At 35.1% G+C, this 13,470-nt stretch overlaps 2 long non-coding RNA genes across 2 annotated transcripts; one reads left to right on the forward strand and one right to left on the reverse strand.

The window, feature by feature from the left end:
* Window positions 1–887: 887 nt before the first annotated feature.
* Window positions 888–4,695, reverse strand: LOC149804931 (uncharacterized). Its single transcript, XR_016417262.1, has 3 exons — window positions 4,544–4,695; window positions 3,209–3,282; window positions 888–1,224 (listed from the first exon to the last, which is right to left on the reverse strand). It is a non-coding gene; the product is annotated as an uncharacterized LOC149804931 (long non-coding RNA).
* Window positions 4,696–6,469: 1,774 nt separating this feature from the next.
* On the forward strand, window positions 6,470–9,427 carry LOC149804932 (uncharacterized). The gene is made up of 3 exons (XR_016417264.1): window positions 6,470–6,605; window positions 8,129–8,209; window positions 8,697–9,427. It is a non-coding gene; the product is annotated as an uncharacterized LOC149804932 (long non-coding RNA).
* Window positions 9,428–13,470: the final 4,043 nt, after the last annotated feature.

A 13,470-nucleotide genomic window follows, 5' to 3' on the forward strand; every position in this document is an offset into this window, starting at 1 on the left:
CTTAGAGGAGCAGTGGGGGTTACGAGGTGTATAGTATTGAAAGAAAAATGGCTAATAATTCCACTATTTAAGTACGTCATCTATCCCTCGGTGGGTTTCGAACCTGTGACCATGCATTCAATTTTACTGAAAATGTTACTCGGAATTCGATCTTGAGATTCACCGACGGTTAGAGAGCGGGTTTTGGTGAATGAATCTATAGTCCAAATATGAGATTTATCGCTCAGAATGCTTAGGAGATATGTTCATAGAGAACAGCTTTACTGCAAGCATTCTCAAATGGTCTTTAGAAGTATGGAGATGGCGTGAATGAGTGGAGATAAAAGACCAATGCTAACTGATTATAAGTACCAACAATGTTAGCAATCTCTCCAAGGTTTAGGAATTTATGACCATAAAGAAAAATGGTATAGTTTTTGGTGTTATCCATCTTTGACCTACATGACAATGACGAATGAAGTTATGTGTCTTTTTTTTTTTTTTTTTTTTAATAAGCATCCTAATTGTTTTTATCTCCGTTGAGATATTATGTTTTGATTCTCTAATTTTGAGAGTAAATAAATGCATATAATAACGAAAATTTGTATACTAAATATTTTCTCAATTAAACGTTCTGGAAACAAATTAGAGACATTACAGTAAAGCAGCCCACTTAACCAGCAATTAACTATAGAATCTTTTCTTAGCTTTAATTTTAGATATTCTATAATAGTATTCATGCTCAAATGCTTTGTTTATAATTCCGGAGTAAAACATGAATTTTCTACCAGATATATAGACGTGTGCTCTGTGGTATGTTTACTTTAATAGAAAGGAGAGCTACATCACGGACCAATAGAAAGCAGGTACCGTAAATACTTGTTCTGTTTTATTCATAAGCCAAGATATACAGTTCTTATATTTTATTTCTCATGCTATACAACATGAAATCAACGTACATGTATCACGACTTGAAAACGAGTTCGCAAATTTAGCGCCAGTCGCCCATTTTTTTGTTTCTTTTCGGCCACTGTTGCTGCAGCATAGCAACACAAACCATCATTGGTCCTTCAAGTTTCTTGTGATCCCGAGTTGGGATTACATATGCGTTGCATGAATTTGTCCAGCATTTAGCCTTATGCTGATTTAGGCGTTTTCTTACGTTTTTCGACCTCCCCACATAGTCAATTTTTCCTGTCCGTCTATTTTCAAAGATATACACTCCTTGGTAAATTCGTCCCATTTCTGTAATAAGTAATAAATGATATTTTTAAGATGTTAAAGCGTCATGACAAAGTAGAAGTAGCACATCAGTAAAAAATAATATCTCTAATCTTTGATTCTGAGCACAGTTTTGATCGTCTTTCAGAGAGATGCTCGTAGACGTCAGCCCTACAACTTTAGTCTGGGATTCTCGAGTTGTCAATATCATCTGAAAGTGTGAAACCTTAATCGAATTCACAATGCAGTCTTTTGATTGGCCAAATGAGTCTCGAGTAAGGATTTTCAGTGGAATGGAATATTATTCCGGGGGCTGGGGAATGAAGTGTATGAAATCAATCAACTGAGGAAACACACACACACACACACACTGAAAATAGAACATAGCTTTTAAGTTAAATACGTTTTATGTTTCATGAGGTTGGTTTTTGACATGAGAAGTCAGGTCTAAATTATTTTGGTTTGAATATAAAGAATATACATAAATCAGTTTTGGAAATTTTCAAAAGTGTCCATCCACCAGCTGTTAATATGGTTACAAATTATTAGAATATATATGCGATTATAATATGATTTTCGTATATTTTTTATTATTAGAATACATATGTTATTATAATACATATTCATATATTACAAGTATTCAGACTAGATCGATCTAGTAGTTACATATTCAAATACAAAAAAGTAAATTAGCAATATAAAAATATTCTTCTTGTATCAGTGGTAATTTTGTCTTATTTCTCCTTGAGAGAATCAGAAGTATTACCTAATAGTAATTGACAGATTTTGTGCATTTATGAATCAGATGTTTGTAATATGCATATATGATCTGAATATAACATATGAGCAATACATCAGACAAATAGATTTATGGATGATGAATAGGTATATGGGTACTTGCACTAATAATATTACCGTGAGGAAATTTTGACGACAAGGGTAAATCTTATTTTAGAAATGTTCATTTGTCAACGTCAAGAACAGACTCGAATAACTGTTTCTTTAAATCACTATTATATGAGATATATAGTTTTTGCATCAATAAAGGATAGAAGCAGTACAAATCAGATTGCATGTTCTTCTCATTAATTGCACTTATTAAAGAATCTCCAACACAATGACTGCATAAATTTATTTATCAAGCTTGGTGACATTCTGATTGAAATTTGGTCGAAACAAACTTAACGAATCAGACACATGATTATCTGATACATATCATTCGAGTTTGTTTGCTTGAATGACATTCAACATACTTCCGATTCACAAGTTGAATTAATATTAATGTTAATAATAAAGTACACGGATTTCATTAATGCTGACGTAATAACAAAGTTCACAGACTGAATTATTATTGATGCTAATATATTTTTTTAATCAGGTTTTAATTATTAATGATGTTCCTCAAAAAAGGAAAGTAAAAAGTATCGTCAATCTTACCAGTTTAGCTCTAAAGATATTTAGGAACTTTGTACATTAGTCAGTATCGCAAAAATTAAAACAAGAAACGTCTTTCTCAAAACTGTTTCCTAAATAAGATCGTGTCTCTTTGAAAACTAATAAGAATGTTACTCTGTGCCAATATTACTTTAATTAGACACTTTTGTACATGTTGATAGATTTTCGTAAAGCGATTATGCAGCTACTATTTGTTTGTTAAACGTTTTATCTATACATAGTATCACATGAATTTAATTCAAGAAGCAAGTGATGACTCTTGGTTTATATCTCCGTAACTAAAACTTGTAAACAACAACATTGGAACAGAAAGCAAAATATATACAAGAAGGAAGATCGCACAATTTTTTCAATCAACATCAATTAGAGGGAGACCAATAAAAAGTTTACATTAATTCTTTCCAAAATCAGAAAAACTCAATCTAGCTAAACATATTTACATTTACGGTATCTTGAGAAGGGAAAATGTTGTATTTACTAATGGCTGCTTTCAGGAATGATTAACATGTATGTTTTTAGATGAGTCACAAAGTGTTTATTAAAACTATCTTACCTGGTAATGTTCTTGATTAAAATGTTCTATGGAAGTCACTCGATTATTGAAGGTTTCACGCTCTCAATCTGAGCCTGAAACATGCGTAAGAGAAGTCGGCTAACTTCAAAGATGTGTTTCAATGGTAATTGTAGCAGTTTATTGCTTGAATCATAAAATCATTCAATTAATTAAAAATTAACGAAGTTGATGGCAAGATGGTGAAGTCTTCTCTCTCTCTCTCTCTCTCACACACACACACACACACAATCACAGAATGTGCCCTAATAATCTATCTGTACGTGTTCCAGGACTAATGGTATAGAGTAAGATGTACATATGACCTCTTTAAGAAATTACCATATCCAATGGTGCAAATTAATCGATACATCAGTTTATGCGAAAAATAAATGATAAATTGGTAAAGAGTATCTCAATTAATTGACTGAAATTAAGAAATGGTAATCCTTCGTCTTTTCCTTGCTTAAAACAGTCACTCTCTTCCCCTTCTATGTGTGTGTGTGTGTGTGTGTGTGTGTGTGTGTGTGTGTGCTTTGATTCATATTAAAGCAAGACGTGTGAACAAGACTACAACAAATTATATAAGTATATTATTATAAAACCAACTGATACCGACAACGATCCAATCAACGCGAATCTGGTTTTAAAATCACTTGATTTTCGATTGATCCTGAATGTTCTTATTCGGTAACTGATACTAATACCTGAATATGTATGTGTTAAAAGCCATTACCTATAACATATCAAATCACACATGTAGGTTTAAACAACTGCCAAGTTAAATAGCTATGTTCAAATTTTAATCAGGAATGTGAGCTGAAAAATATTTTAAAAAGTCAGGTGTTAAGACTTTTATCTACAGAAACTCCTGGTTTCATCAGTTTCTACATATATACTGCAGTCATAATAAAGTACACCTCAACATATTATAGTCAACTACCTGTTATTCTTCATGCCCAGGATATAAAATTAGAAGCAGCTGTGTAAAATAAAGTTAAATCTTTAACTAAAATCCAGTACCAGCACAAACAAAAACAAAAAATTGCACCTTGAAAATACAGGTAAGATGTGCAGTGATCAATGAAGTCAGCCACCGCTGATGAGATTCAGCTGGGGTCGAAATGGAAAGGCCAATGAAAAGTGAGTATGTTCAACAAATGAAAATTGAAAAACATGTGATGTTAAACCAGTACTCGGAATGCAAATGTGCATATGTTGAAGATTTTCGTTGAGTTATGATCTGCGGTAAACTAAATGTTTTCAACTAAACCTTTACCATGTGGATTCTTCGATAACTCATTTCAAGTTGTATTAGTCATAAAATAAAACACTCACCTAGGTCCTAACAAATAGTCCGAATCCTCTACCAACTAACTACACACTCCAAAATACCTACAGCTTCTGACGAAACTCTAGTTTTGTTTATATTACTTTATAGCTCCTTGCCTAGCGAAGGTGGAGCTTAATAGGAAACGAAATGACCTCGCCAATCATATTTAACTACGGTGAACCAATGAACATTTAAGAGATATGGGGTAGAGTCAAACTGCAGGAACAAGGACGCATCAGGATTTTAAGTGATCGATTTATGTATGGCGTTAAGCCCACAACAACAGCAAATCCCCACTGCACCTGATAAGGCTAAGTATAGATTATCATGTAAGTGCCTTTCGTAACCGGCTTGAATACGGAGCAATACATGTTGTCAAAAAACCGTACCTGGAGATACATCTAGCATTTTGCCAACAAATATTCTTCCCACTTAGATATATGTATAATAGTGAGTTAGAGAAACAACAATCGATACAACCGTATAATCTACATTAGCGTATCCCTGCCACCGATAAAAACGTGTTTCATACTTTCTGAAGATGTTTTTGGAGTAACGAAGTTATTTTTAGATCTTTCTAAAAAGGTTTGAAATATTGGAACGTTTTTAATTATTTTGAAAACAGGTATGAATGTTCATGTTTTTCGCGCGTATTATTGGGTGTATGATGCCTTTCAGCATACACCCAACATCCCGGTCCGCCCCTAAACAAATGTAGAACAATAAATATTACATTCAGGCATAGAAAAAAAACTGTCTAGAATAATGAAAAGGTCTCAACTATAGACATAGAAGAAAATAACAAGTAATACCTACATTGAGAGTAAGGAACCTTTTGCCAATGAATAAGGCAGACGAGATTTTATGCAAATCGTCAGTACAATAACACTAACTACATGGCTATACCTAGGTAGCTAAGTCATTAGGAGGAAATTGTGTTTCATGTGACACCGTCTATATTGGTTCATTAGTATTCGCTCGTAGGAAATGTAACTTTTGGAAAATAAAGATCAAATCCTCGCGGTGGAATGAAATGCACGTCTTCTTATATGGGTAAATAAAAATACTACCAATAATAATAAAATGTTGATGGGAATTTTAGCCTTGGCTGGTTGGCACGCAGCTGTAACCAATACTTTGAAATTATATTGACCTTGTTGTGGGAATAGATGGAACATAGTGTTGTACGAGGTTAAAGGAGCAATGCATCTTGGTTGTAGTGTCCAAATATGACAGTAAGCCCTCGTAGGATTTAGGAATTGTGGCCATACGGAAAAAATGTAGCCAGTATATTATACAAAACCTTGCCTAGGGTCATATTGTCTACTGAAGTGCAGGAATCAACAGTGTGTGTGTGCGTGTGAAAGGTATACATCCCGGCATTTGGAACTTACGGCCATTTAGAAGACATTTAATCTCCAGAATACATAAGAGCTAACCTTGCAAGGAGATAATGATTATTGATTATATGTGCTAATTATGAAAGCAGTCCTGCACAGCCCCTAGGGTTAGGATCTTGTGACCACGCAGAAATACTGTGGAAAAACCTTAACCAATGTTGCCTTAACCGTCAGAATAACTCACCCCCTGCAACAGGCCAGGCAATAATTAGAGATTTCTGCGTGTGTCGCTTATGTGGTGCGAAAAAACTATTTGTAATAAAGAATTATGTGTGTTAATTTTGATTTTATTTAAAAGGGTAATTTTCTTTTGTGAAAGTATTATTTAGCGAGGTAGTGTTCATAAGTGACAGTTTGAATTTTAAAAGCCTTTGTACCAGATATAATAATAGACCCACTTTTATCTGTTCTATTTGATATTACATAAGATGCAGAAATATCTTCTATAATTAGCTCAAATCTATAAATATAGGTTGGGGATTTTGCTGAGTAATGTTTCTTCTTTTAAACTTACTATGCAGATAATGAAATCTCACAGTTCATTGGACTGTATGGCCAATTTGTTTCTATGCTTCGGTTTTATTGGTCAGTTTTTACCTTTTTATTGGGAGCTATAAGTTTGAGAGCTCAGTGAAGAATAAGCGTCCATCATCCACAGTTCAACAGGGTAAGATGACATCGTTTTTCACATTGTACAGTGTGTGTGTGTGTGTGTGTGTGTGTGTGTGTGATTTGGATTTTTAACGTAGCTTTAAGAGTGTCTGGCACTGAGGCAGGCATGTAGCATAATGTCCCACCGTCACATTATCTTGACACTAGGCCGACCAGTCCTAACACTAACCTCTTAACTACAAGCGCCAAGCGAGGGAGCTGTTAGTACCATTTTTGTAAGTCTTTGGTATGACTCAGCCGGGGATCGAACCCACGACCTCCCGCATCCGAGGCGGACGCTCTAACCAATAGGCCGCCGGAGCGGTCTAAAGTTATTGTAACAATGTTTGATGCTAACCACTAGCATTACACCCGCTTAAACTACGCTTCTTGTTTTACAGCTGACATGATGGCAAATGCATCGCAGATAATGTCAATTGTCTGTCTGTCTGCAATATTAAATGCCACTTTAAAATAGTATAAGCTTTAAAGTATTGGAAGACGATTTTAAAATAACTATTCTAAATCAATAATACACCAATGACACTGATACACTTGCTCTCGCAACATACATCATAACAAGACAATCTCATATTATAATTTATTTGTTCACACTTTTTAAGGTGTTATTGATCTTTGTTGTGATCCCAGCATATAATGACGACCAATACATACGGTTATCAACCGTAGCTGGACTGTTATCGCTAAAGTAAATTTGTTTATAAATAGGACCAAATAGTTAATTAACTGTAATTTCCAAACTAATAGTACATGTATGCTTTTATTCACCCAGTTAATATGTTACAAGTATTTGATTCTTACCAAACGGACAGGTAACATTTATTAAACCAAATATATGCAAATGGTATACTACTACAGGTTTATACACCAGGTATCAAATACATTGGATATATGAAACGACGTGCTTTAAAAATAAATGAAAATAGAGAATAAACAGTGACAAATATTAATTCCGCTTATTGAAAGCTATTTGCTTCCTTGTGTTCCAGATCCAACTGCGTGAAAATCGTATAATTTTTCAAGAACCTTTTGTAAGCAGATTTTAGGATTTGTTGATAGGGCGTGACTTAGTTTAATAAAATATTGAGACACAAAAAATTTACATTATTTAGATAAAACTATAATTTTCGAAAATATGCCACCATAACTTAACGATCCAGTCGTCCAGGTGTGGTATATCAGAGCGCTTGCATAAAACTAAAACTTATAATCTATGATTAGCATCACGATTTAGTTATTAATCCAATAATCAGAGGTGTAGTCGTGTCTATCTAGTATTTCAGACTGGTGTTATATCAGACGTACAATCTCTGTTTACCGTCCCCAGGCGGAGGTATGATTTCACATGTTTTGGGTCAAATTTATTTGACCTGCTGACATCATATATTCAGTCTCCTAAAATTATCTTCTACGTGAATATTCGGGGAAGGTATTTCCCGATTGACTCCTCTTCGTCTTTTCTTTAAATCTTGTTGGTCAGCATTACTTCATTTTGATTGGACATTCTTTCGATTTCAGCTGAATCTTGTTGCGCCGACCAGGAGGTATAAATACAGTAGCTTGTCAAACATTGAAAGACCTAGATTTATCAGGTGTACGGTAAGGACATCATTGGAAGCACAACCTTAATCGATTTTATTGTGAACATTATTGGACAAATTCAACATGGGACTTGCTCAGGATTGCGAAATTTCCATCACAGATAGTTAATGTTTAAAATGTTATTAAATGATCATGCTTCCTTCTCAAACTTAGTAAAGTCCAGCTTGAAAAAAAAAATATTTGCAATTCTGCTTTATGTAAACCTTTAAAATAATGAAAGAAATCAAAATGTTGAATATTGTCTTAAATTAGGATTCTTTGATGTAAAATTATTCTAGATGAATGTCGTTGTTTTGTTGAAGTTACTTACCGCTTGAGCAATGACATATTTTGTCCGTGGTTTCTTTGCATTTTCGATCGTGATTTACAACATGATACGGCAATAAATAATTGAATATTTATATTCAAGTCAAGATATTTTGTATCTGCCACCGTATCTGAAGAGTTAAAGATTATAAGAGAATTTCACATTCTTGCATTCCAGAAAATGGTAAAACCCAGACTTCCAGGAGTATATATGTATGAGGATAGAAGAACCGGGAAAATAAAATATGTAGGCAGATCCCGAAATATTCCCAGACGCTTGGACGAACATATTTATGGCTACCAGAGAATCGACACACACATGAGGCGTCAGGGACATAGTAATTTTAACATTTATATTGTGCCAACTCGGCACCACAGACGATTAGAGGGACCCATTATGTTGGGGGTAGCGCTCCTTCAGGGGCAATGGCCCCGTTATAACTTGAAGATGGGGGACTGGTATTAAATTTATTTCTATGTCATCCTCGAATATTGATGAAACAATCTATGAAGTGTTCATATCTTTATGTGTCATCATGTACAGAAGAAAACATTTAATTAATAAAGGAGTAAAGTGAGATGTAACCTGAATGTTTACAGTGACGCTAGTTTCCAACCAATGATGCATATATACAATCGATTTTTATGGAAGTGCAATTCTCCTTATAGAACGGCATCATATAGAAGTGCAGCATTCTTACTCCAGTCGATAAAACTATGTAAATATGTTCCATCTTTGAAAAGGCATAATTGATATTTATGTCCAACATTATGGTAAATAGAATTGCCCTGGGTACTGTGTACATTAATACAAAGAATGAAAAACAGCAAGTTTGTCAGTGTTTTGATTAAATCATGTTTTGTCAGTACTCTAAGTTAATAATATTAAAAGTGCACACTACCTATCTATTTATATATATTTCTTATTATTTGTTGTGTTTTTTATTTATTTTTGCAATCTGTTTTCTTTCAACATAGTAGTAATTTAAAGAACTAAAGAGTGTTGTTTTGCAGTTTGAATCCAAGCTTAAGCAATATTTAATATATAAACAAAACTTGAATTTTTGAAACAGCACGGTCCTCTCATTTTAAAATTATAATGATGCAGTAAATATTGCTGCACTAAAACTAAACATCTAAAAGTACCAGGTACCATCATATCTGAGTGGTTTTAGTTAGAGAGACATACAGACAAAACTACCGAATGAGCAAAGTAATAACGTCAGAAGAAAGGAATTAATATTATGGAATTTTCAACTTTTTAGTCGGATTCAGACCGCCACAAATAAAGACAGATATTTCCCCAAAATATTTCATGTCATGCGAATTCTTTTAAGTCTTTGTTCATGTGTGTCTTCAAAGAATACAGGAACAACAAGTACAAAATTTACACTCAGTCGGGATGGGTTTGCCATTTTTTAATATTTGTTGTCATGCTAACAACATTTCTCATTCTCCGTCTTGAAATGAAAGCGACCATGACAGAATTACTTCAATACAGGTAATGTAAACTGTCTCCACCTGATATTGAATGTAACGTCCATGCTTTATAAACACGGATATGCACGCAAAAGAACTGACTAAAAGACAGCTTGTAAGGAATGATGTCTACCATTTCAGGGTACTATATGTTGAGCTTTTTAAAACAGTTTATATCGGATACTGTGAATGTGCCGGATGTGGGTAATGACTGGCAATTACCCTTTCATATCTGAAAATTTAAAGATGGACAATTCTTCCATCGTCCATGTTTTTTTTTAGATGAAGAAATGGATTTTTGTACTCATTTTCATCTTCTTATTTATATTCTGGAAATATAAAAGTATGAAAGCAGTTGTGCATGTATTATACTTGTAATCTTGCTTTTTGCATCTTGCGAAATTCAGAATCGTCATCGTGTGTAGTACAGACAGCGATACACTCAAGAAAGAAACAACAATACAATAAAGCGCAACAACTTTAATTAACTGTACAAATTTGATTGTTTTTTTTACTTACCCGTTTTAGGTTTCACACTATATTTTAATGTTTTTTATTACTCGCTCAACTTCAGCAGATATCATTCAACATGACTTCTTACAACCCCAAAACCACCCATTCCTTTTATTTAGTTATGCTAAACAATTAATATTTTGTCCAAAAAAGACTTAGTTCGATACGTTTTTTAAATAAATACGTAAACATTTGAAAATTTGTAGAAATGGTCTGAAACTGAAACCAGTTCAATTACATGAGTAAAACTATGTTTTTGCTCAGTTTTACTAGTAAGAATTTGTGTTGAAACCACATTAAAGTTAAAAAAGTTAAATATTTGTAACAAACTTGAACAACTGCTGTAATTGCTGAAAATGTAAAAATGTCGTATACTACTTATAACCATGTTCAAGTGTGTAAATGTCATTGGTTTTACACTACAACGGATTAGGGTCTAGTGTATGGATTGACAACAATAACACATAAAAAGGAAAATATAATAAAGACTTTTAAAGATTTTAATGAACCCATTTTAATAATAATTTCTTTTAAAAACTCTCATCTTTTCTAGATAATAAATCAGTACCGATGTCAATGTCCATAGGATGTTAATCATTTATTCTATTTATGTAAGTTGTTATTTCATCAGTCTTTACTCTATTAGTTCAAATATTTAGCAGAAAATACTAGGACATAAACCTCTCGACGAAAGAGGAGGTATGGCAGGCAGCAACAACCCAGACGTAGAATTTCGATTTGTCAGAGTTTGATGAAATAGTTCGGGTGGGGGTGGGGGTACCGTTGCATGTCATTATGGAGCAAAGTCTTGTTTTTTTTTACATTGGACAAGTGGCTTCAAAACACAGATTACTAGTGTCCTTGGTCGCTGCGTTCAAAGTCCAGTATATCCTGCTGTAAGCGCTAGCCTTGTTCCTCTGAGTACGCTCCCATGTTTTCCTTGAATTTATCAAGATGAGCATCAAGGATATGGACTTTGAGGGACATCCTGCAGCCCATTGTGCCGTAGTTTTTCACCAGAGTCTCAACCGAGCTCCAATGAGTTTTCGGCGTTGTGATTGCACAGGAAACACCGAACCACTGCGACACAGCTGTTCCACGCCACTTTATCCTTACTAGCGAGCTTCATGGGGTATTCATTGCACTCCGACGAAGAAACCAGCTTTGACCTTTACCTCAGACAGCTTAGGGAAGAAGTCTTGAAGGTACTTGAAGGCTGCCGACTCCTTATCTAGAGCTCTGACAAATTATTTCATAAGGCCCAATTTGATGTGCAGTGGTGGCATCAGCACCTTCCGGTCCGCAGTGGCCAGTTTCGCCTGTGGTAGTGCGCCTTGGTGTCCCCGCTGTGCCAAAGGCAAAGATAGCAGGTAAACTTGGTAAAACCGCATTGGAGACCTATCAGGAATGCCACCATTTTGAAGTCTCGCATGACCTCCCAGCCGTACTCATCATACTTCAAGGCGTCCAGCAAGGTATTGATGCTGTTGTAATCCTCTTTGAGGTGCACCGAGTGAGCCAGGGGAAGAGACGGGTACTTGTTCCCATTATGGAGCAGCACAGCTTTGAGGCTCCTGGATGATCTGTCAATGAAGAGTCGCCGCTCATTCTTGTTACAGGCGATTCCGATTGCCATGAACGGACTGGTCACATTGTGGTAGAAGAATAACCCATCTTGACGGGTGAAGAAGCTTGCAAAAAGCCTGGTGACGCTTCCTCTGATCTGCGACTTGCACATTTTCATCCAACAAGTTTAACTTCTTGAACCAAGACGTCAAAAGCTCGGCATTGGACCTGGTGAGACTAAGATTTCTGATCAAGTCGTTAATATCTTTTTGGTTAGGGTAGTATGGGTTTCTCTCCTCAGCTCCACCTCTGAAGTTTTCATCTGGATCTACAACGCCTTGCTCGCTCGCTAACTTGCTGCTTTCTTCTAAAGACGGCTGTTCTGTTCTCTCTCTGGAGGAGTTGGTATGGGGAGCTCAGGGTATTGTGGCACCGAGGCGATGAATGAAGGAGGTCGGGAAACGTGATAACAAGCGCATTATTGCCACTCCGACTGTTGGAAGAGTCCACCATGCAGAAGTAGCAGTTGCTTGAGTAGTCAGTGGATTCCCGCCATATTCTTGAAGTAGCGAACAATATCTTTTCTAACTGTAACATAACTAGATTTTTAAAAATATTTTATTATGCATGCAAAGTAAGTGATGCAAATAACTTCGACATCGCCAATATAAATAGTATCTTTTGAATTCAAGACAATACTCGGGCTGATGGTGTAATTAATTTGATGATTAGTTCTATATATAAATAATATTTCCTTGTCGCTTCTGATTTCTCTCTCTCTCTTCTTAATTTCTTGACGTCTTTTTTTTCGTCTTTCAGTGGCGAAATATAATTATATATATATATATATATATATATATATATATATATATATATATATATATATATATATATATATATATATATATATATATATATATGCCCATTTAGGTTATGTATACCTTTCAAAGAAGGCTTAAGTTTCTCGGTTAGGGAACCATTGGCGTCTCCTGAAATATTTTACGGGATGGAGGTGGGCAAAGCCGACATCAAAAAGGACGAAAGGCTTGCAACTATATATATGTATAACGGATTTTACAAAACCGAGAGGGGGGGGGGAAGGCAGGTGCCAATGGATGCACGTCTGAAACCCGTTTCTTTCTAAGGCTTGGTTCAACACAAAAAGCCCGGAAGTTCTTAAATGATGGAGTCGTTGACGTCTACTCTAAAAGACATCAAAACTGAAAATAGCAAAGAATATCTATCTGGAATTGTCAAAGTTTTTATATGTGAATTTTGTTAAGACGAGTTCAAGCAAGCCGCAGTACAGCGACAACGTTAATATGCTGTGTACGGATACGGGCTCGATTCTGTTGCACATCACCACCGCTAATGTCTACGCGGACAGAGGTAAA

Source organism: Sinohyriopsis cumingii, chromosome 2 (genome assembly GCF_028554795.1).
Source record: "Sinohyriopsis cumingii isolate HCF-2022 chromosome 2, ASM2855479v2, whole genome shotgun sequence".
Lineage (NCBI taxonomy): Eukaryota > Metazoa > Mollusca > Bivalvia > Unionida > Unionidae > Sinohyriopsis > Sinohyriopsis cumingii.